At 44.2% G+C, this 27,500-nt stretch overlaps 1 long non-coding RNA gene across 1 annotated transcript in view; it reads left to right on the top strand.

Annotated features, from left to right (window-relative positions):
* LOC122813431 overlaps positions 1–27,500 on the top strand; it is a 164,258-nt gene that overhangs the window by 97,951 nt on the left and 38,807 nt on the right. The window contains exon 2 of the long non-coding RNA XR_006366682.1: positions 25,542–25,623. This is a non-coding gene — a long non-coding RNA (uncharacterized LOC122813431). The remainder of the gene's footprint in view (positions 1–25,541; positions 25,624–27,500) is intronic.

Genomic DNA, 27,500 nt, shown 5'->3' with positions numbered 1-27,500 from the left:
TGGAAGCTTCATGTAGGGCAGCTATGACAGGGGCAGTGATTCGTAGACATGCTTGGTTAAAAGATCAACCTCTACCAGATCATGTAAAAGCAAAGCTTCTGGATGCTCCTTTGGAAAAGAACAAACTTTTTGCTGCAAATGCTAAGGATGTCTTAAAGACCATCGAAGAAAAAGCAAAATCAGTTCAGACTGTGAAAGATTTCCTCCAGGTCCAACCCCCCAGGTTCAGTAGGAATTGGCCTTCAAAGAACTGGTCCTTTCCTAATCCAGAAAAGTTTCAAAGAGGTAAGAACAGACGTGGCCGTGGAAGAGGCCAATACAGAGTCCCTTACAGGGAACGACAATGGCAGCCAGGAAACTAAAGAAGTGATGCAGGGGTTTCACCTGCCCAACAACCACAAACTCAATGACTTTCCTCTACTACCGCCTACCAGGGAACAACTAGAAGCTCCCTTGGGCGGGAAATAATCTCTGTTTGCAGAAAACTGGCACAGACTGACAAAGGACAAATGGATTTTGGACATTATAGACCGAGGGTACAGGTTTCATTTTCATACCTTACCAAGAAAACAAGGCATGCCAAACCTACCACAAAATCAGAGGGCAGAGGCTATCAAGCAAATCACTCTGCTGACTCGAATGAAAGCAATAGAAAGAGTTCCACAACAAGAACAAGACCAAGGGTTTTACTCAAGACTGTTCCTTGTTCCAAGAAAAGAATCTCAATGGAGACCAATACTGGACTTGTCCGCATTAAACACCTTTCTCATAGTACCAAAGTTCAAAATGCTGACTCTACAGCAACTCCTTCCCATGCTGGGCAAGGAGTCGTGGCTGATTACTCTGGACCTCAAGGAGGCATACCTGCATGTCCCTATCAGACACAGCTGCAGAAGATACCTCAGATTTCTTGCAGGGCCAGAGCATTATCAATTCTCAGCATTGCCATTTGGCTTCTCTACTGCGCCCAGAGTATTTACAAAATGCCTGGCTTCAGTGATTGCTCATTGCAGGCTCCAGGGAATACAAATTTACCCGTACCTGGATGACTGCCTCATACAAGCAGACGACAAATTTGATGTTGACAAAAAACCTGGATTATGTCATACGATTACTTCAAGCTCTGGGATACACAGTCAACTTCCAAAAGTCAAGACTGGAGCCATCCCAGCAAATAATCTTCTTAGGAGCCAAACTAGACACAGCTTCTCAGATGGCTTACCTAACAGAAGACAAGCAAGAGAAATTAACTCATTACTTCAAAGGTTTAGCAAAGCTCACCCAGATGACTGCAAGGAGATTCGTACAGGCCCTGGGTTACATGGCATCCTGCATTCTACTGGTTCCATTAGCAAAACTACACATGAGAAAGCTTCAATGGTACCTAAAAAGCATTTGGTCTCAACACAGCAACAACTTGGAGACAATCATACCACTCATTCCATGCCTACAAAAGGAATTCCTATGGTGGGCCTCGGTGAGCCAGGAAAACACAGGTATGTCATTCAAAAAACCACAGATAACACAGACCATGACTATAGACGCCTCAGACCTTGGATGGGGGGCGCACATGGAAGGCAGGTGTATACAAGGACAATGGTCTCCAAAGGAAACGCATCTGCATATAAACCAAAAGGAAATGCTGGCAGTGATGTATGCCATCGAGGCTTTTCAACACCAACTCCAGCAAGGCCATTTAATGATACGGACAGACAACACCACTGTAATGTGGTACATAAACAAGCAGGGGGGCACCCACTCTTATCCCCTTTGCAGACTGACAATGCAGCTTTGGGAGAAATCACTGAGCCTAAACATCCAGTTACAATCCCAGTTTGTTCCAGGAAAAGACAATGTGTTGGCGGACAGCTTAAGCAGGAATTTCACAGATCCTCACGAGTGGAGGTTACATCCGAAGGCCTTCAGACAACTCACTTCGACATGGGGCAAGCCAGAAGTGGACCTATTTGCCTCTCACCTCAACCATCTTCTACCAAAATGTTGCACAAGGACATATCATCCAAATGCTTGGAAAATAGATGCCCTCTCATTCAACTGGAACTGCCTAGCAATCTATGCATTCCCACCTCTACCACTGATGACCTCAGTATTACTAAAGATCAAAGCAGAGAAGCCCAAGGGAATCATAATAGCTCCGGATTGGCCAAGACAACACTGGTACCCACTACTACGGAGCATATGTCACACCAGGAGGCGGGCCCTTCCTCAGTGGCCTCTACTTTTGACTCAACACAATTTCGAAACACTGCATCCAAATCTTCAGACACTGCAACTAACAGCCTGGGAGATCCCATAAATAACTCCAGCTTATCTCTCTCCAAGGAAGTTCAGCGGATACTAACAGAGGCTCGAAGACCATCCACCAGAAGGGTTTACTTAGCAAAGTGGAAAAGATTCAGCAAATGGAATACCAGCAAGGGACATGATGCATCATTGTTGAGCATCCCACTCATCTTGGAATATTTGGCAGATATGTTAAAGAATGGCCTCTCATATTCTTCAATAAAGATACATGCATCTGCTATTTCAGCTAGATACAACACTGTTCCTCCTGATGTTCTTCATCTCACATTGCTGCAGTCCTAACACTTGGGTAGTCCGCTGTCCTCGGTCGGCCCGAATATCAAAGTATAAGGCTGACGTCGGTCAAGGCGCATTAGACTGACATCAGGACGTCAGGGTACAAATGCGCATGACCGACGTCATATCCTCAAGTCTTTTTTGCCGCATGGTCCGATGCAGAAGCAGCGTTGCAAGTGCCGTTCGGCGTTCTGAAATTTTTCGAATTCGGAGTTTCAGACCGAGTCAAAGTTGGCTAAGTACCCCGTTGGGGAATATTTTAGTTTTTTCTTGCCTCAGTGGTTTACCGGATGTCAGAAAAAGTGAATAACTGTATTTCTTGTGGGAAACAGATACCGCATAGAGATTATCATACCTTGTGTATTCCTTGTTTAGGACCTGAGCACGACGTTGTTGGGTGTCGCTTTTGTGCTAGATTCAATAAGCGCACTATTAAGAGAAGGTTAGATTGTGCCAGGTTAGTCTTCGGGAAGCGGTGCAATTATAATATGCCGTCGGATACTCCGCCCGCTTCTTCGAAGAAGCGCAAGGACAAAGCAGCTAAGCCCAGGCAAGAAGAGCCGTCCGTACCGGACGCCGGTTCTTTAGAGGTGTCGGTGGAGCCGGGGGTTCCGCCGGAGGTCTCTCTGGAGTCCCAGGGGGAGACTTTGTTATTGCAGGATGTGGCCTCTCAGGAGGCAGGTCAGGCTGAAGGGGCTTCTCAGGTTACTGTACTCCCCTCCCTTCCTAGGGTGGTTAGGCCCTCTCCTTCTGTTTCCAAGGCTTCTCCCAGAGGCAGGCCAGGTTTAGCTTCAGTTGGTGTCACTCCTAGTTCTTCAGGATCTGTGCCCAAGAAGCATATGCTTAAAATGGCAGAAGATTTGATTACTTTGATTAGAGGTTCTTTGCCCTCCTGATAAGAGACCTAGGGTGGAACCTGAGTTGGGGAGTTTTGAGCAGGCTTCGGATGTTTCAGAGTCTTCGGCTGAAGACTTGCAGGAGTATTCTCCTTATTCTGATTCTGATGTGGATGATTCTACTCCTTCTGCTTCTCCTCCTGAGGATTTTTCTTTTTCAGAGACTCTTCATTCCATGAGGGAGCATTTTAGGTGGGAAGGTCAGGACTTCTCTGATTCCAGGAAAAGGCTTAGGGAATTTCTGTTTTTACCCCAGCATAGGCCTTTGGCTATACCTCCTGTTCTGGATGTTGTGGAAGATGTGTTTGCAGAGGCTTCTCTTAATCCTGACTCTTTGCCTCCTGCTCCTGTTAAACCAGATAGGTATTACAGGGTGCCTGAAGCTCATAAGTATCTTTTTAAGAGTCCTAGGGCGGACCCAGAAACTGTTAGTCAGGGGCCTAAGGGTGTTAAGGCTTCTGTGGTTAAAAATCCGGTTCCTCCAGATAAAGAGGCCAGGGCTTTGGATAGATGGGGAAAGAAAGTCTATACTTCTTCCACCCTAGCTATGAGGGCTTTGAATTGCCAGTTTCACATGTTGAAATACCAAAACTATCTACTTTCTCAATTGAAGTCTAAGGTAGATGCTCTGGCGGAAGGTATTGAGTGTAAAGAGTTACAGGATTTAGTACATGTTTTTGAACAGGTGGGTAAGCATTCTTTGCAATGTGGTTTTGATGCTGTACAGGCCTCGTCTAGGGTGGCTGCCACTGGCTCAGTTCTTCGCAGGCACGCCTGGCTGAGGGATCAGAATTTATCTGACCATGTTAAGACAAGGATTTTAGATGCTCCTTTACAATCTGATGTGTTGTTTGGTTCACCTGTTGAGGCAGTCTTAAAGAAAATGGAAGACAAGGCTAAGTCTATGCAGACTGTTAAGGATTTTTTGCAGGTTCAGCCTCCGAAGTTTAGTAGAAATTGGCCTACCAAGGGGTGGACGTATCCTTCTTATGATTCCCAGTTTAGGGGTAGATCTAGACGTGGTAGGGGCAGAGCTCAGGGCTCTTTCAGGCCTAGAACAGGGAGTTCACCTGCACAGTCTTCGGGTGAGGGCAGGGGTTAGTCCTTTCGTAAACAGACCCAATGACCTACCTTTTCAGCTGCCAGAGCCTTATCGTCTGGCAGCACCTTTGGGAGGAAGGTTGGCACTTTTCAAGGAAAATTGGAGTTTAATTACCCAAGACAGATGGGTATTGGATATCATTCACCAAGGTTACAGGTTTTATTTCCATACCTTGCCTCCTTTCAAAGGCATGCCAGACGTTCCTCCTCAGCAAAGAATAGAAGCTCACAAACAAATTTCTCTGCTACTTCAAATAGGGGCCATACAGCCGGTCCCTGTGCCAGAAGTGGGTCTAGGATTTTATTCTCGCCTGTTCCTAGTACCAAAGAAGGGGAACACGTGCAGACCAATTTTGGATTTATCTATCCTCAACACTTATCTGGACATTCCCAAGTTCAAAATGTTGACGTTACAACAGCTTTTACCTCTGCTGGGCAAAGATCATTGGATGGTAACTTTGGATCTCAAGGAGGCTTACCTTCATGTTCCTATCAGACTGAGTTGCAGGAAGTATCTGCGTTTTCGAGCTGGGACTTCTCATTATCAGTTCTCTGCATTGCCCTTTGGCTTATCTACTGCGCCCAGAGTGTTCACGAAAGTTCTGGCTCCAGTGATAGCTTTCTTCAGGCTAAAAGGAATACAGATCTATCCTTATTTGAACGATTGCCTGATTCTAGCTCAAGGAAGGGACGAGCTTCTTCATCATTTGGAATATGTGATAGCAGTGCTAAGATGCCTGGGGTATTCTGTGAACGAAATAAAGTCCAGTCTAGTACCCTCTCAGGACATGTGCTTTCTGGGTGTAAGACTGAATACAGCATCCCAGATGGCCTTTTTGACCCCGGACAAACAAAAGAATCTTTCCCTTTACTTTCATCAATTGTCTCATCAGTCCAGGCTGACTGCAAGGACAGTCCTTTAAGCCTTGGGGTTCATGGCATCTTGTATTCTGGTGCTTCCCAATGCCAAACTGCATATGAGGAAGCTACAATGGTATCTCAAAAATGTATGGACACAGCACTGCCAGGATCTGGACACTGTCATTCAGATAATACCTTGCATTCAAAAGGAATTTTTGTGGTGGGCTCAGGAATGTCACCTAAACAAGGGACTCTCTGTGACCCGGCCAGAGGCGAGTCAGATTCTAACGACAGATGCCTCAGACAAAGCTTGGGGAGCTCATCTAAATGGAAAGTGGATACAAGACAAGTGGCCTGCCAGACTACAACATCTACATATCAACTTGAAGGAGATGTTAGCAGTCCAGTTTGCATTAATAGCTTTCAAGGATTTACTTCTTCCAGGGCAGGTGTTGATTCTAACAGACAACACAACTGTCATGTGGTACATCAACAAGCAAGGGAGAACACATTCTTATCCTCTATGCAGGCAAGCAATGATTTTGTGGGAGACTGCTCTCAATTTACAGCTAAATCTTCAGGCAAGGTTTCTGCCGGGAGCACAGAACTCCTTAGCAGATGTGTTGAGCAGACGAATTATGGATCCCCACGAGTGGAAATTGGATCCTCATGTATTTCAGAAATTGACAGTGTCATGGGGAACTCCAGACATAGATCTGTTCGCTTCTCCACTAAACCACCAGCTGCCAAAGTTTTGCACATAAAGGTTTCATCCCACAGCTTGGAAAGTGGATGCTCTTTCTTTCAATTGGAGCAATCTTCATGTGTATGCCTTTCCACCTCTGCCTCTCCTCCCAAAGGTACTTCTGAAGGTCAGACAGGACAAGCCAAAGATGATTTTAATAGCTCCAGATTGGCCTCGACAGCACTGGTACCCATTACTGAGAAGTCTGGCACGGAGCCTCCATGGCCTTTGCCTTGATTCCACACCTGTTGTCTCAGGAGAACAGTCATTTACTCAATGTCAAGCTTCACTCTCTTCACCTAACAGCCTGGCATATTCTGTTTTGAACCATAGAGGGTCTCAACTTCCACAGCAAGTTTTGAATGTTATTTTGGAAGCTAGAAGGCCTACTACAAGGAAAGTGTACGCAGATAAATGGAAGAGATTTTTATTTTGGAGTGCAGCAAAGGATTTTGATGTTTCTGAGCCTAATTTAAGTGTGGCTCTTCAATATCTTACTGAGTTACTGGACAAAGGTTTGTCCTTCTCTTCTATTAAGGTTCATGCTGCAGCAATTTCGCTCACTATGACTGTGACCCACCATTGTTTTCTCATCCTTTGTTCAAGCAATTTCTTAGAGGGCAAAGAATATAAGACCCCACGTAGAGCTCCTACTCCTGCTTGGGATCTCAATTTTGTGTTGGAGAAACTCACTCTACAACCTTTTGAGCCTGCAGCTACTACCGAGTTGAAATATTTATCATGGAAGACTGCTTTTTTGTTGGCCATTACCTCTGCAAGAAGGGTTTCTGAATTGCAGGCCCTTATGGCAGTTGAGCCTTTCTTAATTTTCCATAAGGATAGGGTATCTTTGCGTACTAATCCTTCCTTTATGCCTAAAGTGGTTTCTAGTGTGGCTTTAAACCAGACTATTCATTTGCCTACTTTTTATGCAAATCCCCAAAATAAAGGGGAAAAGATTTTGCACACTTTAGATGTACACAGGCAGTTGCGATATTATTTGAGTAGAACTAAAGGGTTCAGGCAGTCTCCGCAGTTATTTGTTTCTTCTGCTTTGAGTTCTCAGGGCAAGCCTGTGTCAAAACAAACTATTTCTAAGTGGATTGGGTTTTGCATTGCTTTCTGTTATTCCCATCATGGCAAGGAGATTCCAGCTGGGATTAGGCCTCATTCCACTAGGGCTACTGCCACTTCGACAGCTTTTTTAAGGGGGGTGGCAACTAAAGATATTTTGGAGGCAGCTACTTGGAGTTCAGTGCATACTTTCTCTAAGCATTATCACCTTCCACTTTACTCTAAATCTAGGGCTGGTTTTGCCACTGCTATTTTACAGGGCATTTTGGCAGCTCCTGCTTCTTTATAGTTTTGCCATCCTCCCTTACCTCTGCTTTGGGATTCTACCCAAGTGTTAGGACTGCAGCAATGTGAGATGAAGAACATAGTACAGTTTTGTACCTACCGTAAATGTAGATGTTCGAAGATCCACATTGCTGCAGTCCAATTTACCCTCCCTCCTTCCCCTCTGTAGTTAGAGGCGGTTGTGTGGGTTGGGTTGTAAATATTGTGTATATTGTATATATTGTACATATTATTAGTGCAAGGGTGGTTGGTTGGTTGTTTGCTGTCTTTTGGTTTTGACCTTTCTTTTTAGGGTCTTCTGACATCTGGGGCAAGAAAAGACTGAGGATATGACGTCGGTCATGCGCATTTGTACCCTGACGTCCTGATGTCAGTCTAATGCGCCTTGACCGACGTCAGCCTTATACTTTGATATTCGGGCCGACCGAGGACAGCGGACTACCCAAGTGTTAGGACTGCAGCAATGTGGATCTTCGAACATCTACATTTATGCTAGGTACAAAACTGTACTTTTTCTCTCACCCCTTACTAAGACAATTCCTCAGGAGAATCAAGAACATTAAGCCACCAAGAAAGGCCCAGTGCCAGCCTGGGACCTCAATTTTGTCTTAAAAAAACTGACTCTACCTCCTTTTGAGCCAGCAGCTTCAGTTGACTTGCAATTTCTCTCATGGAAGACAGCTTTCCTGTTGGCAATTACCTCAGCAAGAAGGGTTCCGGAGCTACAGGCCCTAATGGCAATACCACTCTTTATTATTTTCCACAGAGACAGGGTTTCATTAAGGACCAACCCTACCTTTATGCCAAAGGTGGTATCTAGGGTTTCTCTAAATCAAGCCATTCATCTGCCTGCTTTCTTCCCCAATCCTGAGAATAAGGGGGAAAGACTTTTGCATACCTTGGACATTCACAGACAACTTAGATACTACCTGGACAGAACCAAGGCCAGTAGGAAGTCTGAACAACTTTTTGTAGCTTACGCCCCTGCAGTCCAAGGAAAAGCAATTTCAAAACAGACTATTTCTAAATGGATTGGACATTGCATCAGATTCTGTTATTCCTTTCATGGAAAGACTGTTCCAGCCAATGTCAGACCACATTCCACCAGAGCTACAGCCACCTCTACAGCATTCTTAAGAGGGGTGCCTACCAAGGACATTCTAGAAGCTGCTACATGGAGCTCCGTGCATACATTCTCCAAACACTACAATCTCCCTCTATATTCCAGATCCAGAGCAGGCTTTGCTTCGGCAGTCCTGCAGGGTTTGATTGCTACACCATCCCTTTCCTAGAGCATACCTCCTCCCCCAGCTAAGCTATGGTATTCTACCCACATGTTATGACTGCAGTTGCATTCTTGAAGGACATAGTACAGTTTTGTACCTACCATAAATGTAGATGTCCGATAGACATGCAACTGCAGTCGTATTTTCCCTCCCTCCATACCCCTCTATGCCTAGGGTCCACTCCTATCCCTGTTATTCTTAGCTGGGGATATCTGTTATGGTGTATTTGTTTTATTGATCATTTATTTGTTTGGAATCCTGTTTTTGTCTTCCAATTTGATTACAGCCTTCCTGGGAGGGCACCTGGCATCTGGGGCAAGAAACACTGAAGAAAATGGCGTCGGCTGATGCTTATATACTCCAGCCGCTCTGACGTCGGAGAGGAATGTGACATCAGCCGACGTCAGACCCAGACTTTGGAATCCGGCCGACCGAGGGCTGCCTGAGGCAGGACAACCCCACATGTTATGACTGCAGTTGCATGTCTATCGGACATCTACATTTATGGTAGTGAGTTAAATGGTAATCAAACCACAAAACCACCAATTCAACCAACAAAAAAATAAGGTTGAAGAAGGAAGGACCGAAGTAGGCAAATCAAATGTAGATGCTCCAAACAGAAATAGCGTAATCACCTTTATTAAACGCTTTCGTCGAATGGCTTCATCAGAATACTGATGAAGCCATTCGACGAAAGCGTTTAATAAAGGTGATTACGCTATTTCTGTTTGGAGCATCTACATTTGATTTGCCTACTTCGGTCCTTCCTTCTTCAACCTTATTTTTTTGTTAGTTAAATGGTAATGTTGACCAAACAGCAGGGCTTTCAGGAGTGGCCAGAGTTACCACCAAATAAATATATGCAAATACTCTCAAAGCATAAATATTTCCTAGAAAGGACAGCCACAGTGAAAAGTTTAAATGTATTTAATAATAAATAATAAAATAACACAAAAATACTAAATATCTGTTTACAGTAAACACCAGAGTTTCAGTCACAGGGAATATTGAAAATAACACAGATGGAAAGTTTCACACTGTTATAGAAAAACAGTACTTCTAATCTCAGTATATTTTCCTGACTAATCTAAAAGAATTATTGCTCACTAGTTAAGTGACTTACTACCACAAGGCAAGATGATTTGGGTGAGTGGTCCTTGTCAGATCCAAGGCAGAATGCTGAGAGCAAAATCTTACTAATATCCAAGTATTACTTTTGGCTTACATCACACACATCATGTCATCTGATGTTTCCCATGCTATCACCAGTACTAGAAGTCAACAGGATTTTAGCACCTATGTGTTACCATACATACGGAGAGGGCTTTACTCAGATCTCCTGGAACTCATAAAACCATTTCACTCTCTACAGGAGCTACCAACTATTCTCAAGCACACAGACATTGCATCTCTGTCTCTATTCAAACCTTGCAGCTTAACCCATAAAATAGCTTAATTTCTAGAATATTTTGCAAAGTCAGATGGATTAAGATTAACCTATTCACTTCCAGTATATGCTGTTACAATATATACATTTAATTCAGTTACAATAATACATGCACATTTATTTTCCTTCCAACCGGGTGCACTGTTGGTACATTTAACATAAGGAAACCTCATAAATACATTTTCAGCTCAAGCATATGTACAAATCAGTTTGATATACAAATGGCATATCATTATTTACAAAATTCCAGCTAGCTGTGCTGGCATATATTACAAATCCACTGTCCTATTTCTCCTGGCATGGCTGGCAGTACCTCCTATTGTCACATCCCTTATAAGAAAAGACAAAAGCTGAAGCATGTTTCGTTCTGTCCTGTGGATTATCAAAGGTAATTGCAACAGTTTACTCAAGGCTTGTTCTCTGCCTCAATGGCCCTAAAGCTTCCTCAAGAGGTTTCAGTAACCACTCCTACTTGGCCCTCCATCCCTTTTATCTGGTTTAAGTATTTCCTGTCTGGTGAGGTGTCTTTGTCCTGTTCTTCACAGATGCCTTTGCTTTTAGCTTATGGCTCTGATGAAGAGAAGTCTGTTAACCTTGAGTGTCCTTTCGAGGAATTGTCCTGTAGGGCACAATTGCTAGGATAATGGAATTCCTTACGTGTGATTCTTTTCAAGTGTTTGATATTGAGTTTCTTCAGGTGGATACTCTTAAACAATTGTCTGTCCTCCTGTATTGACCGCCTTGTTAGATACTTTTAATTCCTGCTTCCAAGTTTCCTGCTCCTCAGCCTCCTGCTCCTAAGAAACCTGATAGATTTTATAAGGTTCCTGAGGATTGTCTGTTTTTATTTGTGTCCCTCTGTTGATCCTGCTGTGATGTTAGTCTCTTCTGACAAACATTCTAAACTTTTGCTCTCTTCCAAACTTTTGTCTTCTGATAAGGATAGCAAGGTATTGGAGAGGATCGGAAAGAAAGTTTGCTTCTACTTTGGCCTTTAGGGCTATTAATTACCAGAACCAAATGACCAGGTGTACTCTGGCCTTGTCATGACCATTATCTCTGCTGTCCCTGATTCTGATGGCAAATCCTCTGCCTTGTATCTTGTATTACCTCAGCAAGATCCTGCCTGGGTGTCCTACAGAGTTCTACAGCAGGAGAGAGAGAAAAGGGAGACTTTGAGTGTATTAAGCACCTCTGTTTTGCTTTTTATTGCTTATTTTCACTAGCCACACTATTCTGAGAATTTTTATTAACTTCGCAAATTACTTGAACTGTTTTTTTGAATTCTGATACTGTTTGCACTTTAACTGATAATTTTCATTTTTTTTTCAACTGTTATGGGCTACACACTCAAACGTGATAGCCATTTTTCTGCTGTAAACGTGTGTATCTGTTTTAATTTTTGGAAAAAAAAAGAAAGCTCTCTGTCTACTCGTTTCTCGCCTTTCGATAACCAGTAGAGCCCGGTTTTCAGATTTTGCTGAATTCTGGGCTGTTTTGTAATTTCTGTGTTGCCCAGACCCTTACTAAGATGGAAGGAAGCTTCTCTGTTCATCAGTGAGAGTGGTGAGCTTTGAGCAGCCTATCTGTCGCTGGAGGAGTGGTTTCAGCTCAGAATCTGTAGTTTTATTGACCATTTTGGGCTATTTCTATCCCTTTCATCTTTCTGTTTAAAAACCCGTGATTGTGCGGTTTTGTGCATTGAGCAGCACCGTTTAACTAGGGCTAAACTCTTCCCAGTACCTGAAAGTCTGTTCTTCTAATTTTCCATTAGAACTAGCCAGTTTTCTAGTTTTAGCACTCAAAACCGTTTCCTTGTGCTCAGCACTTGTTCAAAACTCGTTGGAAGCACTAAATCTACAAATTACTGCAGCACTGTACTTTCCTTACTTGTTAGGAGGAAAACAGTTTTTAGTACATGGACGTGCCTGGATAGATGCTTATTAATTTAAGGGTCAGCTCCCTGTATTTTCCCCTGTAGTTGTTGTTTTCTTTCGGCTTTTCCCAGTTAGGGGTCACCACAGTGGAACTCTGGTCCGCTAATGATTGGCAGTAGGTTTTTATGGTGCCGAGGTGCCAGCCCGATGCGCAGCCTTCAACGAACGCATGCCCATTCATGCATGTCTTTCGAACTCCACTTGACTGCGGGGAGGACATGCAGACTCCACAGAGAAGGTGCTCAAGCCGAGAATCGAATGGGGGAACCTCTTGCTGTGAGGTGACAATGCTATCGCTGCACCACCGCGGCTCCCTGATGAATCTGGGCATCTTGGGGCAATGTAGCAATTGCCTCATGTACACTGACAACCCTCTCCTCCTACCACGCAACACTATAATCTGTGAGAGATGAACTTGCATAGCCAAATTGGAAGCCAAGCTCTCTCCAGCCAAGACTATACTAGACAGTCAAGGGGAGAAGGTAAACACCTGCACCACACCACACAACAAAGTCTATTAGAACCTACACCACCTAAACCCACACATAGTAACACAAAACACACACCTACATTCACAGAGGCTGTCAGTAAAGATCTGCCCAGACGGAGACCTCCAAAGCTGAAACGCAAGCAGCCACCACCCAACACTACTCAAGTGACACATAGCCCATAAAATCAGTGTGCCACTGAACCTCAGCCCATAAGGCCAAACAACGTACCCAACACATTAGTCATAGGTCAGCCTATAGTCAGGCACACTGATGTCCAACGCACTAGGGTAAACAAGGAGAAAGTTACTGTCAGCTGCCTGTCGGGTGCCAGGATCCACCATATAACACAAGCACTCAGGTCACTCCACAACAAGTACAAATATGACTCTGTCATTGTCCATGTTGGTGTGAATGACCTGAGACGTACCTCCCTAGACTACATGAAAAGAGACCTGGAGGAGCTTCTCGGATCATGTAGCCCAGGCAGGTATGACCCTAGCCCTGAGTTGCATCCTGCCATCGCCCAGAATGATACCACAATACATGAATAAAATAGACTTTAACAATTGGCTAAGCTTCTGGTGCCATTTTAAGGGGATCCAGTGTCTGTCTGCCTGGGACAACATGATCGACAGACCATGATGCTTTGCCAGAGATGGCCTGCACCGGTCACCCCTGAGATTCCAGATACTGGCTAAGGCTCTTGCCAGTCCTATAGTGCCTTTTTTAGGCAAGGTTCAAACAACAAACTCGCCACCATAACCGGTATAAGCAAGCAAAATCTGAGGGTAATGTACTCAGTGCTAGAAGTCTGAACCTCAAAATGCACTCACTCAAGGCACTCCTTAAAATGGAGAACATCGACATTTGTGCAGTGATGGAGACCTGGTTTAAGGCTCCAGAGAGCACCCCTGCATTAAAAGGCTATAACTCATACCACACCTTTCGGCCAACTAACCTGGACTGAACCACTAAAGGAGGAGGAGAAGGGGTGTCCATATTCATTAAGGATCTCCACACTTCCAGGCTAGTTGCTCAAAATAATGCATCCAAAATTATCTAAGTGCAACAAACACTGGGCAGGACTACAAACCTGGTTGTGGCTTGCTACAGATCCCCTGCCATGCCCCATGATCCCCACTCCATGTTTCTTGATATACTGGGTAATATTAAGGTACAGCCCAATACCCTAATAATGGGTGATTTCAACTACCCCACCATCAACTGGGAAAACTACTCGTGTACTAGCTCATTTGCTCAACGGTTTCTGGAATTCATAAATTTCAATGCCCTGGATCAGCTTGTCAATACCCCCACCAGGGGCAGCAATATCCTGGACCTGGTCATTACCAGTATGGGCAACCGATGTTCCAAGCCAGAGGTCAACTCCTCGCTGGTCAGATCCGACCACAAGCTAATCACCCTAGATATCAATATCCCCGCCCCACCCCCCCATTAAGGAAACCACCATAAAAAACTTCTCCAAAGTCAACTTTATGCTTCTTAAGACAGAAGTGGCAAACTTCACAACACCCATACAGATAGAAAATAGAGGTACGACTGCTGAATCCTGTACAAATGCACTGTATAAGCACATACACGAGTGCATGGATCATGCTATCCCCAACAGAACCAAGACGCTGTCCTCCAAGAAAAGGAGGCCAATCTGGTGCTCCCCTGCCATAAAAAAACTCTACAACAGAAGGAAGAAGTTGTTGTAAAAAAGAGTAAAATTTCCTGATTCCAGGAACTCCCCTGGTCAGCTTCAGTAAGAAGCTGAAATCCATCATAAAATCCTCCAAAGCTAGTTACGAAAATAAAATCGCCACTGATTCTAAAGAGAGCCATACAGCTATGTCAAGAATCTCAGTGGCTACATTGTCAGATCTGCTCTGAGCTACAGCAAAATGACACTAGATATACAGAACCAACTGATATTGCCAACATCCTGGCAGACTGATGCAGTGCAAACTTCACCCCTCAAAGGGCCCATCACTGTACTGGAAGAATTGCAAAGCCCGTGTAATCACGGCTGCACAGGTAAAGACCGCACTCTCCAAAGCCAAGAACAACAGCGTCCATGGGACTTGACAACATCCCAGGCTGTGTTCTGTATGAACTACAGAACGAACTGGCACCGCACCCAAGTACCATGTTTAGTCATAGCCTCACTTCAGGCTTTGTGCCTACTGAATGGCGCACAGCGACTGTTACCCACTCCACAAAGGGGGCACCACCACAGACCCTGGGAACTACTGCTCTATTGGCTTGACGAGCCTGGTTTGCTAGGCCATGGAACGTATCATCTTGGAGCTTATAAACCAAGACATGGGTAACCACCAAACTCTGGTCCCCACTCAGTTTGGGTTTGTAAAAGGTAGGGCATGTCTCCTAAACCTGACTTGACTTCTTTGAAGCAGTCACCAGAGCCGTAGAGGAAGGTATGGTGGTGCACACAGCCTATCTTGACCTCATCAAGGCTTTCAACACCATCCCCCACTCTAGAATCATAGATGAACTCACTAGATTTGGCCAACTGGCTCACTGACAGAACCCACACAGTGAAAGTAGCCAACTCCAAATCCAACTTCAGACCAGTGACAAATTCGGTCCTGGGTCGTCTCCTGTTAGGCATCTACTTGTCACAAGTCCAGGCTAATACAGCAGGTCTTTGGCTAACTAAGTTCACAGACAACTGCAAACTAGGTGCCATAATAGAATCGCCTAATGATGTGGACATTCTACAAAGGGGCCTCACTGAGACTGATGCTTGGTGTCAAGTCATGGTCTCAAGCTCAATGCCAAGAATGGCATTGTCATCCCCTTTGGGAAAAACAATGTACCCATGAACTACTACATAGGTGGTAGCCTACTAAACACCGAAAGTGTGATGAGACCTTGGGACACAGGTGGACAGTAGTTCTCCCTTGATAATCACATTGCCACATTAGTCGGGAAATCCTTCTGTGTGGCACACTTCATTACGAAGGGGTTCACCCCAGAAAAAAAGCGGTCATTGTTCTTTGCTCATCCCTCATCAGACCCATTATAGAGTACAACGCCCCGTTTGGCATATACCTCGCAAGACATCTAAAACAACTAGAAAGGCCACAGAAATACTTCACTAAGAGGATTACTGGCCTCAAACAGATGCCATAGACAGTCTCAAAAAACTCCAGCTCTACTCTGTCGCTTATTGCCTATTCAGAGGTGACCTCTGCCTAACATACAAAGCCATGTCAAACCCAGATCTGTTGGACATGCTACACTTAAAGAAACACCAATCTCTTCGAGCCACACGCTCCAGGGGCCTAAACCTTGCCACCACAATAAACAGAACATGCTAGAGGGATAGATTGCTGTCCCAGAGACTTCCCATGTTCTGGAATACACTACCCATTCATGTCAAGCAAAACACCTCATTAGCCCTCTTTAAGAAAAATCTCGACAGTTGGCTTGGGAAATATGAAATTCACCCCTGGGATCACTTCTGTGGCTCTGCTAGACAGGGACGCAGGAAAATAACTTTCTTGGGTGGCAAAAGCCAGGAAACTTTTTTTGGCTAGGCTTATAGAGGCCCTAGGGCTGATAGCCTAATCCCTACCTATGAACCTGTGAACCACATGTCTGTCTGGCTGCAGCATTCTCACCCTCTGAATTTCAGTGTACCTCTCCTTCCCTATCTCAAGAAGGAATTTGAGTGGTGGATTCGACATTTCACTCTCAACCCTGGCCAGACGTTTTCAGCCTCCAGTCCCTTTTCAAGAGTTGTTCACGGATGCCTCTGACATTAGGTGGTGGGCATCTCTTGGTCATGTGGAAAGGTCAGAGTCTTTGATTTCCCCATCAGAAGTCAGATCATGTCAACATCAAAGAGATGAGGGCTCTGATTCTGGCCCTTCAGGCTTTTCTCACCATGTTCTGCACAGGCCCCTTGAAAGTGCACACAGACAACACTACAGTTATGTGGTAGGTCATTAAGCAGGGGCACTAAATCTTACCTCCTCTGCTGGATGGTGCTGCACGCTTGGGAAGTGGCTCTCAGTTAACTCTTCAGGAAGCGTACATTCTTTCAGAGCACAGTCTTGTGGCAGACTCTCTGAGCAGTTCCAAAACACAGGCTCATGAATGGATGCTTCACAGCGATGTGTTTCTGGACATTGTACATTGGTGGGGTATTCCTCAAGTAGATCTTTTTGCCTTCCCTCTGAACAGGGAGTTTTCTCTCTTCAGCCCCAGATTGTCATGCCATCTTACGTGGAAGGTTTCTTTATGCTTTCTGTCCTATTCCTGTACCTTTACAGTCCTGCAGAAGATGATTCAACTAGACTCCCCAAAATTTTGGTAGCGAGACTTTTGACTGAGACTGCACTGATTCCTCCTCTTACTGCATCTGGCCAGGGGCAGTCATCACATTTTGCCTTACTGGTTGGATCTCCTCACACAAGTCAAGGGGTCTCTCATCCATCCCCACTTGTCCACTCTACAACTGACATTGTGGGTGATAGGGTTTTGATCCCTTTCAGGCACCTCTTTTTCCGATGATGTGCTCAGGGTTTTACAAGAGGCAAGGAAACCCTCGACCAGAAAATCTTGAATGTCCAAATGGAAGAGATTTTCAGTCTGGTTGATCGTAACCTGGACCCTTTTTCAGTGGTGGTCCCCCTGGTCCTCTCTTATTTGTATGAGTTGCTCCGCTCTGGCTTGGCCTGTTCTTCTGTAAAGGCCCATTTGTCAGCCTTTTCTGTTTGCCTGCCCTTGAATCCTCCTTTGACATCGTTATGAAGTCAAGCAATTCCTTAAAAGCTTCCTACACATTAGGCTTCCAAGAAAGCCTGTTCCTCATCCTCCTTGGGGCCTTTAATGTTTTGGAAAAAAATGACTCCTGCTCCTTTTGAGCCTGTAGATTCTGCTTCTTTGCAACATTGTATCTGGAAGACTTTTGTTGCTGGTACTTACTTCTCCTCGGAGCGTTTCTGAGCTCCAGGTCCATGTGGCTATTCCTTTTGTTTTTTTTTTCTTCCACAGGGACGGGGTGTCCCTTCATACTAATCCTCTTTTATGCCCAAAGTAGTCAATGAGTTGTCCTTGAGTCAGTTGGTGCAACTCCCTCCCTTTTCCCTTCTCCTTAGTCTGCTTCTGAGAGGGTCCTGCATACCTTTGTATTTTCACAGACAGATTGGGTTCTATTTGGATAAAACTAGAACTGTTTGTAAGTCTGATCAGCTTTTTGTTTCATTTCATCCCAGGTCTTTGGGTTTGGCTTTTTCTAAGCAAACCATCTCCTCCTGGACATCTAAGGCCATTTCCTTATGTTCTTTTCATGACAAATCTCTGTCTGCATCTATTAGAGCTCATTCCACTAGGCCTGTTGCCTCTTCTGGTGCCTTCTTTAAGGGGTTGGACACCAATTCCATCCTTGAAGTTTCTACTTGGTCTTCAGTGCATACCTTTGCTAAGCATTAAGTTGGATATGGTTTCTAGGTCCAGAGCAGGTTTTGCTGAAACCATTTTATGTGGGTTTGTTGAGGGTTGTTCTTGGCCTTTCACCTCCCCATTCTGTTTGAGCATTTTTACTGTCCCTTATGTAACGAATACTACAATGGTATTATAGAAAGATGTAGTATAGTTGTGTAAAATCTTAACCATAACGGTAGATGTCATTCTCTTCACTGTTGTGGTATTCGCTGCCTCCCTCCGTCTAACCCCCTCTTGTTTATTCGGCATTTCTTCCTTCTGGATGTGCATGGACTCCTTTGCCTATGACCTCTTCCGGGGCAATTCATTTCTAAGTAGCTGCATCCGTATATCTCTTTTATGCTCTGCATTTTCTCTGCAGGGAGTGTAAATGTAACATACAGAGCAAACAAGATCTCTTTTTTAAGCGTATTTATACTGGCCGAGCAATGGGCTGCCCAGGGCTGGTCTGTAACAAATATTGCAACAGTGAATAGAAGGACATCTACTGTTGTGGTAAGATTTTACACAACTATACATGTTCTTCATCTCACATTGCTGCAGTCCTTACACTTGGGTAGTCCGCTGTCCTCGGTCGGCCCGAATATCAAAGTATTAGGCTGACGTCGGTCAAGGCGCATAAGACTGACATCAGGACGTCAGGGTACAAATGCTCATGACCGACGTCATATCCTCAGTCTTTTTTGCCGCATGGTCCGATGCAGAAGCAGCGTTGCAAGTGCCGTTCGGCGTTCTGAAATTTTTTCGAATTTGGAGTTTCAGACCGAGTCAAAGTTGGCTAAGTACCCCGTTGGGGAATATTTTAGTTTTTTCTTGCCTCAGTGGTCTACCGGATGTCAGAAAAAGTGAATAACTGTATTTCTTGTGGGAAACAGATACCGCATAGAGATTATCATACTTTGTGTATTCCTTGTTTGGGGCCTGAGCACGACGTTGTTGGGTGTCGCTTTTGTGCTAGGTTCAATAAGCGCACTATTAAGCGAAGGTTAGATTGTGCCAGGTTGGTCTTTGGGAAGCGGTGCAATTATAACATGCCGTCGGATGCTCCGGCGCCGCTTCTTCAAGAAGCGCAAAGACAAGGCAGCTAAGCCCGGCAAGAAGAGTCGTCCGTGCGGACGCCGGTTCTTTAGAGGCGTCAGTGGAACCGGTGGTTCTGCCGGAGGCTTCTCTGGAGTCCCAGGGGGAGACTTTGTTATTGCAGGATGTGGCCTCTCAGGAGGCAGGTCAGGCTGAAGGGGCTTCTCAGGTTACTGTACTCCCCTGCCTTCCTAGGGTGGTTAGGCCCTCTCCTTCTGTTTCTAAGGCTTCTCCCAGAGGCAGGCCAGGTTTAGCTTCTGTTGGTGTCACTCCTAGTTCTTCAGGATCTGTGCCCAAGAAGCATATGCTTTAAATGGCAGAAGATTTAATTACTTTGATTAGAGGTTCTTTGCCCCCCCCCCCGATAAGAGGCCTAGGGTGGAACCAGAGTTGGGGAGTTTTGAGCAGGCTTCAGATGTTTCAGAGTCTTCGGCTGAAGACTTGCAGGAGTACTCTCCTTATTCTGATTCTGATGCAGATGATTCCACTCCTTCTGCTTCTCCTCCAGAGGATTTTTCTTTTTCAGAAACACTTCATTCCATGAGGGAACATTTTAAGTGGGAAGGTCAGGACTTCTCTGATTCCAGGAAAAGGCTTAGGGAATTTTTGCTTTTACCCCAGCATAGGCCTTTGGCTATACCTCCTGTTCTGGATGTTGTGGAAGATGTGTTTGCGGAGGCTTCACTTAATCCTGATTCTTTGCCTCCTGCTCCTGTTAAACCGGATAGGTATTATAGGGTGCCTGAGGCTCATAAATATCTTTATAAGAGTCCTAGGGCGGACCCAGAAACTGTTAGTCAGGGACCTAAGGGTGTCAAGGCCTCTGTTGTAAAAATCCGGTTCCTCCAGATAAAGAGGCCAGAGCTTTGGATAGATGGGGAAAGAAAGTCTATACTTCTTCCACCTTAGCTATGAGGGCTTTGAATTGCCAGTTTCACATGTTGAAATATCAAAACTATCTTCTTTCTCAACTGAAGTCTAAGGTAGATGCTCTGGCGGAAGGCATTGAGTGTAAGGAATTACAAGATTTGGTACATGTCTCTGAACAGGTGGGTAAGCATTCTTTACAATGTGGTTTTGATGCTATACAGGCCTCGTCTAGGGTGGCTGCCACTGGGTCAGTTCTTCGCAGGCACGCCTGGCTGAGGGATCAGAATTTATCTGAACATGTTAAGACAAGGATTTTGGATGCTCCTTTACAGTCTGATGTGTTGTTTGGTTCGCTTGTGGAGTCAGTCTTGAAGAAAATGGAAGACAAGGCTAAGTCTATGCAGACTGTTAAAGATTTTTTGCAAGTCCAGCCTCCGAAGTTTAGTAGGAATTGGCCTGCTAAGGGGTGGACGTACCCTTCTTATGATTCACAGTCTAGGGGTAGATCTAGACGTGGTAGGGGCAGAGCTCAGAGCTCCTTCAGACCTAGAACAGGGAGTTCTCCTGCACAATCTTCAGGTGAGGGCAGGGGCCAGTCCTTTCGTAAACAGGCCCAATGACCTACCTTTTCAGCTGCCAGATCCTTCTTGCCTGGCAGCACCTTTGGGAGGAAGGTTGGCACTCTTCAGGGAAAATTGGAGTTTGATTACCCAAGACAAATGGGTATTGGATATCATACACCAAGGTTACAGGTTTTATTTCCATACCTTGCCTCCTTTCAAAGGCATGCCGACGTTCCTCCTCAGCAAGAATAGAGGCTCACAAACAAATTTCTCAGCTGCTCCAAATAGGGGCCATACAACCGGTCCCTCTGCCAGAAGTGGGCCTAGGATTTTATTCTCGCCTGTTCCTAGTACCAAAGAAGGGGAACACGTGGAGACCAATTTTGGATTTATCTATCCTCAACACTTATCTGGACATTCCCAAGTTCAAAATGTTGGCGTTACAACAGCTTTTACCTCTGCTGGGCAAAGATCACTGGATGGTGACTCTGGATCTCAAGGAGGCTTACCTTCATGTTCCTATCAGGCAAAGTTGCAGGAAGTATCTGCGTTTCGACTGGGACTTCTCATTATCAGTTCTCTGCATTGCCCTTTGGCTTATCTACTGCACCCAGAGTGTTCACGAAGGTTCTGGCTCCAGTGATAGCTTTCTTCAGGCTAAAAGGAATACAGATCTATCCTTATTTGGACGATTGCCTGATTCTGGCCCAAGGAAAGGGCGAACTTCTTCATCATTTGCAATATGTGATAGCAGTGCTAAGATGCCTGGGGTATTCTGTGAACGAAATCAAGTCCAGTCTAGTACCCTCTCAGGACATGTGCTTTCTGGGTGTGAGACTGAATACAGCATCCCAGATGGCCTTTTGACCCCGGACAAACAAAAGAATCTTTCTCTTTACTTCCATCAATTGTCTCATCAGTCCAGGCTGACTGCAAGGACAGTCCTTCAAGCCTTGGGGTTCATGGCATCTTGTATTCTGGTGCTTCCCAATGCCAAACTGCATATGAGGAAGCTACAATGGTATCTCAAAATGTATGGACACAGCACTGCCAAGATATGGACACTGTCATTCAGATAATACCTTGCATTCAAAAGGAATTTCTGTGGTGGGCTCAGGAATGTCACCTAAACAAGGGACTCTCTGTGACCCGGCCAGAGGCGAGTCAGATTCTAACGACAGATGCCTCAGACAAAGCTTGGGGAGCTCATCTAAATGGAAAGTGGATACAAGACACGTGGCCTGCCAGACTTCTACATCTACATATCAACTTGAAGGAGATGTTAGCAGTCCAATTTGCATTAATAGCTTTCAAGGATTTACTTCTTCCAGGGCAGGTGTTGATTCTAACAGACAACACAACTGTCATGTGGTACATCAACAAGCAAGGGGAACACATTCTTATCCTCTGTGCAGACAAGCAATGATTTTGTGGGAGACTGCTCTCAGTTTACAGCTAAATCTTCAGGCAAGGTTTCTGCGGAGCACAGAACTCCTTAGCAGATGTGTTGAGCAGACAAATTATGGATCCCCACGAGTGGAAATTGGATCCTCATGTATTTCAGAAATTGACAGTGTCATGGGGAACTCCAGACATAGATCTGTTCGCTTCTCCACTAAACTACCAGCTGCCAAAGTTTTGCACAAAAGGTTTCATCCCACAGCTTGGAAAGTGGATGCTCTTTCATTCAATTGGAGCAATCTTCATGTGTATGCCTTTCCACCTCTGCCTCTCCTCCCAAAGGTACTTCTGAAGGTCAGACAGGACAAGCCAAAGATGATTTTAATAGCTCCAGATTGGCCTCGACAGCACTGGTACCCACTACTGAGAAGTCTGGTAGGAGCCTCCATGGCCTTTACCTTGATTCCACACCTGCTGTCTCAGGAGAACAGTCATTTACTCAATGTCAAACTTCACTCTCTTCACCTGACAGCCTGGCATATTCTGTTTTAAACCCTGGAGGGTCTCAGCTTCCACAGCAAGTTTTGAATGTTATTTTGGAGGCCAGAAGGCCTAGTACAAGGAAAGTGTATGAGATAAATGGAAGAGATTTTTATTTTGGAGTGCAGCAAAAGCATTTGATGTTTCTAAGCCTAATTTCAGTGTGGCTCTTCAATATCTTACTGAGTTACTGGACAAAGGTTTGTCCTTCTCTTCTATTAAGATTCATGCTGCAGCAATTTCTGCTCACTATGACTGTGACCCACCATTGTTTTCTCATCCTTTGTTTAAGCAATTCCTTAGAGGGGCAAAGAATATAAGACCCCCACGGAGAGCTCCTACTACTGCTTGGGATCTCAATTTTGTGTTCGAGAAACTCACTCTACAACCTTTTGAGCCTGCAGCTACTGCTGAGTTGAAATATTTATCATGGAAGACTGCTTTTTTGTTAGCCATTACCTCTGCGAGAAGGGTTTCTGAATTACAGGCCCTTATGGCAGTTGAGCCTTTCTTAATTTTCCATAAGGATAGGGTATCTTTTGTTACTAATCCTTCCTTTATGCCTAAAGTGGTTTCTAGTGTGGCTTTAAACCAAACTATTCATTTGCCTACTTTTTATGCAAACCCCCAAAATAAAGGGGAAAAGATTTTGCACACTTTGGATATACACAGGCAGTTGCGATATTATTTGAGCAGAACTAAAGGGTTCAGGCAGTCTCAGCAGTTATTTGTTTCTTTTGCTTTGAGTTCTCAGGGCAAGCCTGTGTCAAAACAAACTATTTCTAAGTGGATTGGGTTTTGTATTGCTTTCTGTTATTCCCATCATGGTAAGGAGATTCCAGCTGGGATTAGGCCTCATTCCACTAGGGCTACTGCCACTTCTACAGCCTTTTTAAGGGGGGTGGCAACTAAAGATATTTTGGAGGCAGCTACTTGGAGTTCAGTGCATACTTTCTCTAAGCATTATCACCTTCCACTTTACTCTAAATCGAGGGCTGGTTTTGCCACTGCAATTTTACAGGGCATTTTGGCAGCCCCTACTGCTTTATAGTTTTGCCATCCTCCCTTATCTCTGCTTTGGGATTCTACCCAAGTGTAAGGACTGCAGCAATGTGAGATGAAGAACATAGTACAGTTTTGTACCTACCATAAATGTAGATGTTCGAAGATCCACATTGCTGCAGTCCAATTTACCCTCCCTCCTTCCCCTCTGTAGTTAGAGGCGGTTGTGTGGTTTGGGATGTACATATTGTGAATATTGTACATATGGTTTGTACACAGGTGGTTGGTTGTTTTTTGCTGTTTTTTGGTTTTGACCTTTCTGTTTAGGGTCTTCTGACATCTGGGGCAAGAAAAGACTGAGGATATGACGTCGGTCATGCGCATTTGTACCCTGACGTCCTGATGTCAGTCTTATGCGCCTTGACCGACGTCAGCCTAATACTTTGATATTCGGGCCGACCGAGGACAGCGGACTACCCAAGTGTAAGGACTGCAGCAGTGTGGATCTTCGAACATCTACATTTATGGTAGGTACAAAACTGGACTTTTCCTCTGGTTTTGCAGTATTTGTAAGAGTTACTATCCTATGGCTTTCTTATTCCTCTGTCAAGATTAATTTATCAGCTATTTCAGCATGTCTGCCTATGGATCCTCTTATTCAAGGCAGTCTCATGTCAAAATGTTCTTGAAAGGGGTTTTGCATAAGAGGCCTCCAAGTAAACTGGTGGCCCTTCCTTGGGATCTTAATTTTGTGTTAGAGAAGCTAGCACTTGATCCTTTTGAATCGGGTGATCTGGCTGATTTCAGGTTCCTAACACGTAAAACAGTTTTTCTGATTCCTTTGACCACTGCAAGAAGGGTATCTGAGTTGCAAGCTCGTAACGGTGAGTCAGCCCTACCTCATTTTCCATAGGGACAGAGTTTCTGTAAGAATTAATTCTTCTTTTCTTGCCTAAAGTGAAACAAATTTACTTTAAGCCAAACCATCCATCTCCTCATTTTCTTTTCTGAAAGTAAAAATGAGGGATAAAGTATACTCCATACCGTGGCTGTCCATGGACAACTCTGATGCTATCTTGACGGAATTAAATCATTCAGATATTCTGATTTAATTTCTTGTGAAAGTATGAAGTGGCAACCTGTATCAAATCAGAATATTTTCAAATGGTTGTCTTAGAACAGAGTCAAGTCCTACTCTACCAGGGCCTTGGCTTCATCTATGGCTTTTTGGAAAGGGTTGGATTTTAGAAGTATTCTAGTAGTTGCTACTTGGTCTTCTGTACATACTTTAAGCATGGTAAGATTGAATTCCTTCTCTAGGTCAAGATCAAGTTTTAGTAGGGCCTTTCTCCAGGGGTCCCTGGACCTTTCTCCTTCTTCCCAAATATTAGTTATTTGCGGTAGTCTACCCATATACCAAAGCTGCAGTAGCTGCTCCCTCCCTCTACCCTTGGTTTTTGGCATGTTTTTTTCTGTCAGGGTGTGGTCATAGTATTTTTTTTTTTTTTTTTTTAATTTATTTCTAGCATTGTCCTTTCAGTGCTCAGCCTCCCTCTCTGCTGGCAGGAAAGCTCCTAAAGGGATTCACGCACACATTTGTCTTGTAGTCAACTCATCTTGAGCTGCTTGACTTTGGGTGTGTGGAATGTGCCCTGAAGCTTTGGAAGCTGGCTGGCTTTTGTATCCTTAGCAGGATATAACCCGTATAGCTAAGGCTACTGCAGCAGTGATCATGCAAACATCTACTGTTGTGGGAAGTTCAACTTGTACAACTGGACTTTATGGTAAGTGCAACTTGGACAACTGTACTTTTTGCTGCCCATAGTAGAAGGCATTTGGTTTCTTTTTCAGCTAATATTTTTGATTCCTTATTCTTTTTTGCACAGATTGCAAACATGCAGAATTACAAATCAAAAGATGCGCCTCCATCTGAATTTGGGCATAAACAGGACAGAAGTATCCTGCAAGGTAAGAGAGCATCGTGCCACTTTTAGATCGGATTGTGATTTATTTTTTTGAATCAGAAAGTACGTTTTGTAGGTCTGTAAAAATGATTATTTTTCCTTTTTTTATTTGATTAGCTGTTTGATATTCTGTATTTGGTGTGACCAGTAGAAGGACTGAAACCTCAGGCTTTCTGTCAGCTTCACATTTAAAAAGATTCTCAAGTTATTAGCCTGTCCATTTGCTCATAATTTTATACAAATCATTCTTCCCTTCTCAACTGTTTTGCTGCTTGTCAAGCTAGCAAAAGGGGGAAATGGCCTTAGGCTCTCACTTTTTAAGTTGATATTTTGTGAGAGAAATTTTGTTTGCTTACTGGTGTAGTGCACTGATCTTGGTGGGCCATTTGCCGGCACAGGCTGGGTGAATAGGATCACATAAATGATCAAAACATATTTACAGACACGATGATATGCTAAAAAAACAAATGCATGTGTAGTTAGAGATGCAAGAGTATGCTACAACATTTAGTTCAAGAAGCAGTTAATGCCAAAACATGGATGGAAAAATGGAATTATGCTTAGGAGAGCTTTATGGATAAGATGTAGCCATAATGATTGAGGTGGCTTGTACTACAGAGATAGCAGCATATCTTTGTATAGAGAGGTATGAAGACATTAGAAGAGGCAAGTGTGAATAGTTGAAAGAAAGAAGGAATGCCATGGGGAGAAGTCTGAGAAAAAGTGTGAGGCATGTAGAAGGAAGAGGAGTGTAAAGGAGAAGTGTGAGAGAAATGCAAGGAGAAAAGGGAAGTAGGATGAATGAGAAGCAGAAAGTAAAGGGGTTGACAAGATGAGATTAGGAAGGATGAAATGGGGAAAGTGTGTGTGTGTGTGTGTGTGTGTGTGTGTGTGTGTGTGTGTGTGTGTGTGTGTGTGTGTGTGTGTGTGTGTGTGTGTGTGTGTGTGTGTGTGTGTGTGTGTGAGCGCTACAGGGTTTGTGTAATGTCACCTGAGTGAGTACAGCTGCACTTTGCTTGGGCAAAAAGGTGTTCCTTGAGCTGTTGTCTGAAGTTTCTGTGCTTTTGGACGTCACGGTTTGAAAAAGGAATGGAGTCCCATAGTTTAAGTGCTAGAATGGAAGATGCATGGTCAGTACAGTAGAGTTTACTTTTTGGATTTGGTAGGGTAGATTGAGAGAGAACCCTAAATAATGTGTGTGGGGTTTTGTTTGAGTGAGAGGGGGATTATGTTTCAGGAGAAAGGGCTTTGTCAATTGGCTGGCAAATGTACTTGGAGTCATTTAACTTTGGAAAGAAGTAGGCAGTGATGTTCTTGATTGGGGGAGCTAGTAATGAACTGGCTGATTTTATTGGAAGTGGTTTCTAAGGTGGTGGCATTTTTTTGTTGAGGCTGCAGCTATAACGAGTAGTTCATATTTGAGTGTAGATTAAAATATAGCTTTGGCTGGCTTAGACAGAAAAGGCAATAGTTGTTTTCCCAGAATAGTAGTATGCTGATCTTTTTGCATGAGTTTTGAATGTGTAATTTAAGGTTAAGGTGGAGGTGAGATTACATCAAGGATCAGCTCTGAGCCCTTTCTTATTTGCACTGAAGATTGACAGGTTGACAGACTAGATCAGACAGGAGTCCCCGTGGACTATGATGTTTGCAGATGACATTGTGATATGTAGTGAGAGTAGGGAATAGGTTGAGACCCTGGAAAGGTGGTGATATGCTCTAAAGAGGAGAAGAATGAAGGTCAGCCGGACTAAGATGGAATATGTGTGTGTGAATGAAAGGGAGGATAGAGGAATGGTGAGGATTCTGGGAGTAGAGTTGGCGAAGGTGGATGAGTTTAAATACTTGGATCAACAGTTCAGAGTAATGGCGGGGGGGGGG

This window comes from Protopterus annectens, chromosome 10.part0 (assembly GCF_019279795.1).
Source record: "Protopterus annectens isolate FY-2018-M chromosome 10.part0, PAN1.0, whole genome shotgun sequence".
NCBI lineage: Eukaryota > Metazoa > Chordata > Ceratodontiformes > Protopteridae > Protopterus > Protopterus annectens.
The sequence above is the reverse complement of the archived record's forward strand: the minus strand, read 5'-3'. Positions and strand labels throughout refer to the sequence as shown.